Source organism: Rhinopithecus bieti, unplaced genomic scaffold, assembly GCF_001698545.2.
Source record: "Rhinopithecus bieti isolate Rb0 unplaced genomic scaffold, ASM169854v2 scaffold_15850, whole genome shotgun sequence".
Classification (NCBI taxonomy): Eukaryota; Metazoa; Chordata; class Mammalia; order Primates; family Cercopithecidae; genus Rhinopithecus; species Rhinopithecus bieti.
The window spans coordinates 4,511,139-4,520,622 of NW_016809273.1; positions in this window are offsets into that span (position 1 = coordinate 4,511,139).

The window sequence follows — 9,484 nt, forward strand, 5'->3', positions numbered from 1 at the left end:
CAAGTGATTCTCCTGCCTCAGCCTCCTGAGTAGCTGGGATTACAGACATGCACCACCATGCCCAGCTAATTTTTGTATTTTTAGTAGAGATGGGGTTTTACCATGTTGACCACGATGTTCTCCATCTCCTGACCTTGTGACCCGCCCGCCTTGGCCTCCCAAAGTGCTGAGATTACAGGTGTGAGCCACCGCACTCGGCTGTAAGTGTCTTTTAAAAACCTACTACCAGCATTCTTGTGTACAGAAGACTAGACATTTGATTATGTGATGCAGCTTTCTGAAGAAGGAAGAGTATAATATGCTATTTTGTTATTCTTTAAACTTAAATGAATAAATGATGAGGCTTTAATAAAGATTGAAATAATGTCTCAAATCACTTTGCAATTTATTAGGTAATGAAGACTTTCCATAGCAAAATAAAGTCTGATTGTAAAACATGTGTACAAAGTTAGTAATCTGATTCTAGGTTAGTATAAGCTTAATAAAGTTTGACTGCTATTTATGCTAGTGCCTTAAATGGATTTACTTCCCCTTGATCAAGCAAAATATTCTCATTGTCACCAGAATGAGAAACAAACAAAAAAACTATGAATACCAAATTTCAAAGAATTCAGTTGGCCCTAAATAAAGATAGCAAAAGTGTCCCAGCTCAGTCAGGCCTCATAAAGTCTCTCTCACACAACTGAATGGCCATGTATTTTTATATTCTCTGTAAACAGGCAATAAAATGGCACAATAGTTCAATGAGTCCTGTATCTGAGATACACATACACTGAGTAAAAACAAGTAGTCCATTTTAGTCATATGGGTTCTTTGTATGCAACAGAGACTGACTCAGGATATGCAAAATAAAATATGTATGTATAGGGGAAGGCTATAAGGTCAGTCATAAAATCAAAGAGATTATTTGGTATGGACTACACTGTGTCCTCCCAAAATTCATATTGGAGTCCTAACCCCAAGTACCTCAGAATGTGACTGTATTTGGGACAGACCTTTTAAAGAGGCAATTAGAGTAAAACAATTTTTTTACTCTAGGTCATGTAGGTGGACCCTAACCTAAAATGACTGGTGCCTTTATAAGAAGAGAAAATTAGGACACAGTCACACGCAGAAAGAAGATCATGTGTAAACACGGGAAGAAAACAGTCATCTCCAAGGCAAAGAGAAAGGCCTACCTCAGTCTTCTAGCTTCCAGAACTGTGAGGAAATAAATTTCTGTTGTTAAATCGTTCATTCTGTGGTATTTTGTTACGATAGCCCTAGCAAACAGATACATTCCTGAAGAATCAAGTCTCAGAAAAGATGAAAATATAGTTATATCCAGGAATTGTCATAAAAACTAACACATATTTACTTCAGAACTGCAGTCTTTGCACTGATAAAGTGTGAATTCTGTCCATCCTTACAGAATCAAAGTACACAATTCTGTGAGACAGAAGCTTATTGACTAAGCTTAAGTAACGTGCCCGCTCTTGGCCAGGAGAAAAAATATTACCTTGGTTTACAGATAGATCAACACTACATGAAATAAGAATGGGAAGAAGCCTAGATAATATAATAAAAAATGTCTACTACACCTATTTACATCTTCCAAATTGTCACCCTCGACAAAGAAAGATGAAGTACAGAGTCCCAAAGTCGACAAAACAGGGAAAAGTCCAGGGTGTTCTATGGCCAAATCGAAACTGTGTATCTGTAGAGTGATTGGTGATGGTGACATATGAGTAGGAGGAAAGTTCGTAGAGGAAACAATATTTAGATAGGGCCACATGGGTCACAGAAAGGAGTTTAGAATTAATTCTTGGTGTAGAACATTGTACAATTTAAAACATGTATTGTGTGAAGCTACTGCAGTTTTACTCAGGGAAACCATATTATCTGTTACACAGTTTTAAATGACAAAACTATTTTCTTGGGAATATACAAAAAAAAAAGGTGTGTAGCAAGGAATGAGGCAAGATGCCTGGTTAAGAGAATAGTTACATTATACAACAGGGAGCTGCTTACTTGGGCCAAGTCAGAGGCAGAAGAGTTGATGAGATGTAGTTATTTTCAGGCTGCACTTTGAAGGAAAAGCTAAGAGAATTTGCTGATTGACTATCAAGAAGAGGAAAAAGGGATAGGACCAAACTCTTAGGTCTTTGACCTGGATAATTAAGTGAATGATACATAATTAACTGAGAGAGGGGATACAGGGAGGTACAGCTGGGAGGAGAGGAGGTACTTGATAAGAAATTAAGAGGTCAGTGTTGACTATGTTAATTTGAGAGGCTTATTCTTCAAAAAAAATAAAAAGTTCCACTGAGTTAAACACTGAATAAATAAGAAGATATATTCAGAAATAACTTCAGTAAAGTTGAGGGTTACTGTTGACTTTGACAAAAACAGTTTCTAAGTAGTGGCGGAGACAAAAACCTGATTGATTGAGGTAGAAGAAGAAAATGTGAAGAAGCAGTAAAAGCAAATAAAGAGTTGAAAAGTTTGCCACAAAGTGGTGCAGTGATATGAGAAGAGAGCTGAATTGGGAAATGTATTTACTGTATTAGACCGTTCTCATGCTGCTATGAAGAAATATCCGAGACTGGGTAACTTATAAAGAAAAGAGGTTTAATTGACTCCAGTTCTGGATGGCTAGGGAGGTCTCAGGAAACTTACGATCATGGCAAATGGCACCTTTTCACAGGGCGACAGGAGAGAGAATGAGTACCAAGCAAAGGTGGAAGCCCCTTATAAAACCATCAGATCTTGTGAGAATTAACTATCACAAGAACAGTGTGGAGGAAACCGCCCTCATGATTCAATTATCTCCATCTGGTCCTACCCTTGACACATGAGAATGATTACAAATCAAGGTGAGATTTGAGTGGGGACACAGCCAAACCATATTATTCTGCTCTGGTCCCTCCAAAATCTCATGTCGTCACATTTCAAAACACAATCATGCCCTTCCAATAGTCCCCCAAATTCTTACCTCATTACAGGTAAGAAGTCCAATCTGAAGTCTCATCTGAGACAAGGCAAGTCCCTTCCACTTATGAGCCTATAAAATCAAAAGCAAGTTAGTTACTTTCTAGATACAATAGGGATACAGGCAAAGGGTAAATACACCCATTCCAACTGGGAGAAATTGGTCAAAACAAAGGGGCTTATAGGCCCCATGCAAGTTCAAAATCCAATAGGGCAATCACCTAACCTTAAAGTTCCAAAATGATCTTGAGATAAAGTTTTGTCATTTTGTTCTTTATTTTGTCTTCAAAATGAGAGCTTGTAGTGGGTAATATTTGAATTTTGCAAGATTGCAACTTGTAAAATTTTGTAAAAAAGTGTAAAATGTTAATAAAATATGAGTTAATCCGAGTTCTATTTGTAAAATCGAGATTCTTTTTAGCAAAGGAGAATACATTTACAATTAAATTTTCCATAGCAACAAAAATATATGTTCATTTATAATAACAGCTTTAAGGAAGAGTGAATTGTCAAATAAATAAATTTATCTGGTCTATTAAAGCAACAATTTAAAAGAACTTTGACAGAGAAAAACATTAAACAATGGCTATATTTTTAATCAACCTTTTAAATCAAGAATGTTCTTTCTGCATTGATGTAGAACAAAGATAAGTAAATAATGACTGTAATAAATTAGTGAGAATTAATTAAATACTACTGACATAAAATTTGATGATAAAAAACAAATGAGGAAGTAATGATAAAGTTTTTCTATATATGTATTTTTCAATATAATTATAACTACTTATAAAATCATTTAAAACAGCAAAACTGTTGATCACTGGATAATTGAGTGGTGGGGTTTTGACCATCAATTTTATTTTTATAAGTTCATTTTATTATCTCTTTAGTTAACAAGAAAATAGAAAAAAATGGCAGGGGGCAAATTGTGAGGAAAATGTTTTTTAAAAGTTATTGTCGAAAGTTCTTCTTACTAGAAAAAAGGATTGTGAATTCTTCCCACTTCTCACTTATCATCTGATTAAGCATTCTGCAGATAGGACATCTAGATATGGGAAAACATAAGAAAATTTCTCCAATTACTTAGGTGTCCTCCAATCCTCAGAAGACACTCAGCCTGATAGAAGTGAGTTCTTTGACATAATATTTTGCATAACTGAAGTTCAAACTTTATTGTTTTTAACATCTATACATCTATATAGCAATACAATATGACAGGAACAAGTTTCTATTATGGATATGAATTTGTCCTCCCTTAGCTAGAAAGATCATTTAATCTAGCCCAGATGAGAATTGCTGTTATATTCTTAGCATAGGCGCATCTTACCTGATTCGTGACTTACCAGTTGTATTCCATATCCAACTGTATTTGAGTTCTTATCTATTCAGATCTTTGTTGTTTTTGCATATTAACATGTTTTCTCTCACTGTACTGGAAATCTTTTTGCCCCCTTTTATATTAAAGGCATTTGTTTCACCCTCCTTGGCTGGCCCTCCTCCCACCTCCATCCCATTCAATTATGTTTGTAACTTCCTGACATATAAATGTTGATAGTATGAAAAGAGATTATCTAGTATAATAGACTGTCAAATATAAGATGAGTTTTTTTGCTACTACTCTCTCACAACCTATGACTCTTGAGTCTTTGAAAGCCTAATAAAACTATTGGAAATTCTGCAATTCATTACTTTGTACTCTACAGTGCTTGTTTAACTCTTATGGGGTTCGTTCTATTAAATTACACTCCATAATAAAAACAAGTATTGGCTCGCTGTCTTATACAATAACGACAAATAAATTATTAGGGCATAGCCTAACAAGAAAAATAAATTGAGTTGTGGTGTTTTGAATTTGTGGTTTCAAACTCAAAAAGCAGAGGTGCAAATTTTCTAGAACTTAATTTCAGTCACATCACTGATACTTGGGGGGAAGAAAAGGAGAGGAAAAGGCAGTCTGTGAGTAGTTCTTCTGCTTGCCTATAGGCTACATGTTATAGATTCTGGAAAACAGAGAAAAAAGGCATTTTTCTTTACGTACAAGAAGTATATAAGTCCTCATAAATTCAGGGTTTCAGCTGTGAGAATGCAGTATCAAGACATTTCCTTCCCAATGATTGAATAAATTTTTTCTGTTTTATTTACAAAATGTATTATAACGTGGTTCTTTCAGAGTTTTGTGATAAGCATCATTATGGAACCCATGTAAGTAAAATTGCATTCAAATACATCTCTTTCCCAAACTCCTGTAAAAAATATTTTGTCTTATTCAGTACTCTTCTTGCTTATCTTAACACCAAATACAACTTTTTTTTTTTTTTTTTTTTTTTTTTTTTTTAACTGGGTAGCAATTAAAGAGCTTGTGCCCTTGACATTGAAAAGGCTTCGGGGAATTGATTACAATAAAGTACCTTAGGTAAACCAGCCTGGAGTTTTCTGGCATATAGTTGTTCATTCTACTTGGATGGAAAGCAAATTGGAAGGAAAGAGACACATTTGGTCTGGCAGGGAGGTGACTGATACTTTTGAAATATCTACAGATCCCATTTTCAAGTGTGAAAAGGGGAGAGTGTAAAAGAGGGAAAAGCAGGCATTTCTGTACTCCTTTACTTGATTTGTCCTCGATCTACTTTTGGATGTGTTTTGGCTAGAAAATTTTTTTCTTTTGCACTTCAGAAAAGACATGGGTTTTAAAAGACAAACGAGATTTTAAATGAGAAAACTAGCTTCTCAGTTAATTTCACCAACATAATTCCATCAAGAGTGTTAGTAGAGAGTCTAGAATCACTTAAATACGTGCCAGTCTCCCCAGGAAGTGATGACACAGAGTATTTCAGTACAATCTGTGTCCTTTGAGTATTGAGAGCAGGAAAACTGAGATTCGCATCTCAGATCCTCAATTCCCTGTGATCTTCCTGTTGCTGAAAATGCCATCTTAACAGATCTGTTCAGCCTGAAACATGTCACCTAACTTCTGTCTGATCCAAAGATGTTTCAGGGAAGAGTCTTTGATGCTGGACATATGTTCAAAGGATGTATCACCAAAGTGTGAAAGGAGACTAGCATTCCTCTCACTTTTGATACTACTGAGTTAACACCTACATAAACTTTTAGGAGTACTTTCCTTCATAGCTATCATTCTATTTTCACACCTCTTGTTCTGCCTCTGGCTTGTCAATGACTATTGTTTGACAGTAAAATGGCCAAGTGAGGTTCTAAAAAAGAGTATTTCTTTTATGTAAGTCCTTTGGAAGCCAAGACAAAGATTAAATTTATGGTTCAGCAATTTCTTAAGATGTCACTTTAACAGCTTTAATTCCGCACATATAGACTCATTAGTAATTTCTGCATAACCTCTTAAAAAACACCACATCAAATTACCTGCTTTATATTGACTTCCTGTGTGCTTTTTGTGTCTTTGAAGGTAGGAGTGGACAGGTTCAGCAATCGATGGCTCTTTTTTATTTGACCACATGGACTTTGGTATCAGTGGGCTGATTATTATTGAAAGAAAGAAAAAAGTGAATTTCGTAAGTGTGTAATTCCCTGTTAAAATTTTTTATGAAAATGAACTGACAAAACAAAATTAAACCTTTGTTTTATTAAAATAGTGATTCCTATATGGGGATTATGACAATGATGCTCAGTCTGGACACTGTTCATGATACTTTAAGAAAGTCATTACTCTTTAAATCCTATATGAATTCATGACTTCAGTTAAATTGTATAAAACGAAAATATTTTAATAATGGTTGGAATTTTATAACATCCAAATATTTGTTGAATTCATAGAAAAGGAAATTATAGAAAAGAAATTGATATATAGCTAAAGAAAAGAAAGATAAAATGTAATCAGTTTTAAATAATGAATATACAAAGTACATCAAATTCTAGATTATAAGTCTACTTTACTCAATGCATCTAGATAACTGATCAAAACTTCATAAACAATGATAAAAGAAAATTGAAAATTCTATTATGTACCAACAGAATTATAAAATGTTCAGCTTTCAAAGCAAAATGCAAAGAAAATTCAGTAGACAAGCATGAAGTTGGCACAAAATTATTGTTCTGTACTTAATGTTGGATCTAAAGTTATTGTGGTTACAGGCTACACACATACAAACTCGAAGTTAAGTAAATTCAACAATCTTTTAAATTGTCTGCTCCATTGTAAAAGCACTATAAGTCATTTTAAACATATCTAAATAAGCAAAAATAAAAACAGCAGCAAATGATTAATGTAGAAGTTAAGACATGTTAACAAAAATACAATTTAGTCACAGAAAAATTAGCAATTGAACATATTACATGAGACAGATGAATGGATATAGCAGAATAAGTTGGGTAACCAAATCTACAAAATTGCTTTTTTTGACATATCTTCTGATTCTTATGTAATGTAGCACTACTATTTTTATTTGCTATGACAAACAGAATTTTGCTATTTCTCTTTGCTATCAAGCCTTGAGAGCAGAGAAAAGAAATGTTATAGCAAATAGAAAAATGTATATAAAATATGACAAAGAGCTGGAAGCCTTAGTTTAGTTTAGAGAGGTCCTTAGAAAATACTGTGTACCTCAAAAATGAAACTTTATCTTTTTTTTTGTTTTAACAAAGATCACTTAACAAGTAACCAACAATCAATTTTAAGAAAATGATATGACAATGGTTCTTCTAAACAAGTAAAATTGAAAGAGCTCATAACAAATAATTTAGTGGATATCAGTCACATATTCCTCTACTGTCTACTAAAATATCATCAATCTTTCAATTTTTAGGTCTTGAACTTGGCCTTAAGCATGCTAGGGATGTCCATGGGGTAAGGAATCTTAAAAAACAAATTTGCCGAACAAACTCTAACATAGAGAAGACAACGTTCCTGTTCATTGGTTTCATTTTACTCCCTGATAAAGTAGATAAGAAATGAAAATGATCAGTGGTGATTTGATTTTTGGATTTGCATTGGATTTGTTTTATCTATATGGCAAACAAATCCAATAGTGAGGAATGATAAAACACAATTATGGTCTTTAACAACTTCTTTATGTATGTGATGCCCCAAATAGCAGCATTTTGAGTATAATCCAAATATACCCTACTGAACATTTAAATGGTATTAAAATTCTTCTCTTCCTAATTTTTAACTGCCATCTTCATTGCGAAAATTGTCATTTTTTAAAAATGTTATGCTTACTATTTACCAAACATTATCTCATTAAAATCACAAAAAGTATATCATTAACCCTTTGAAGATAAGGAATCTGAGGCCTAGATCTCTTAACTAGGCAGCCTGAGATTTACTTTGCTAGAATGAGTGGAGCCTATATTCAAAACACAGTCCTTCTGATTCCTATGCTTACTTGTAGACAGCCAGATTTTCAAGACAAAAGTTGTAAAACAGGAAATAAGTTAATGCAAACATGTTATCCACGTTCCCATCCCTAATGTACTATTGATTCTGCATCCTGAGGGATATCCTAAGGAACCTTATAAAATATGTCCTCAAAACTGTCCACCTGGTGATGAAAGGGGGTATTATTTATTTATAGAGACTCATCCTCCACTGACCAGGAGTGACCTCCAGGAAATTAATTCAAGCTCATTTCCAGGTTGCACATTTTGGAGTACCTAATAAAAAGCCCTAGAGTTGGATGCAAATACTAGGAGGCTCTGTTTGGATGAAACAGTTAAAAACCTGTTCTGAATGGTCATAGAAGCAGTACTGGAATGATGAGTGGGACCAAAAGATTTTGAAGCAGAGTATAAGAGGCGTTCAATACATTCTACTTCTACCTTCTCTAGAGAAACCACTTTGAGAACCAATTGTTTCCAAGTAACTTTATGATACTCAGAAAAACCAAAAAGCATATAACGTTTATATTGATCATAAAATCTAATGCAGGGTATGAGATTACCAATAAAAAATTACTGGTTTATTTAATTATGATTCTTCTAAGTTGTATTATTAATGTTTTATTTATTACATTTAACTTGTTATTGCCTTCAAAATCTATTTCGATGCATAATTTATTTTTTTCTAAATTGTTTCTCCTATTACTAAAATAAATACTGAATAATCCATCTTTTCAGCAGTTGAACTCTAAGTCACCTTTTATTTTCTATCTAGTATTTACTTAACATATATGATTAATTATTTAATTATGATAAGGTCATGAGCATCACACATGATGTTGCATGAAGACTACCGGGCAAAGTGACTGGCACAGAGCAGACACCCATGAATATTTGTTCTTTTCCTTTTGAAATACTATCTGCCTCCATACCTACTAGCACATGCTGAGAATGACTTCAGTTGGAATGCAGAACTATATTAAGACTTCCTGACAAACTGGTGTCACAACCATTCTGGATCACGTGCTATTAGCTTATGGTTTAGTCCTCTTTCTATCACTCTGTATTTCTTCATTTCTTCTTCTTCTTCTTCTTCTTCTTCTTCTTCTTCTTCTTCTTCTTCTTCTTCTTCTTCTTTTTTTTTTTTTTTTTTTTTTTTTTT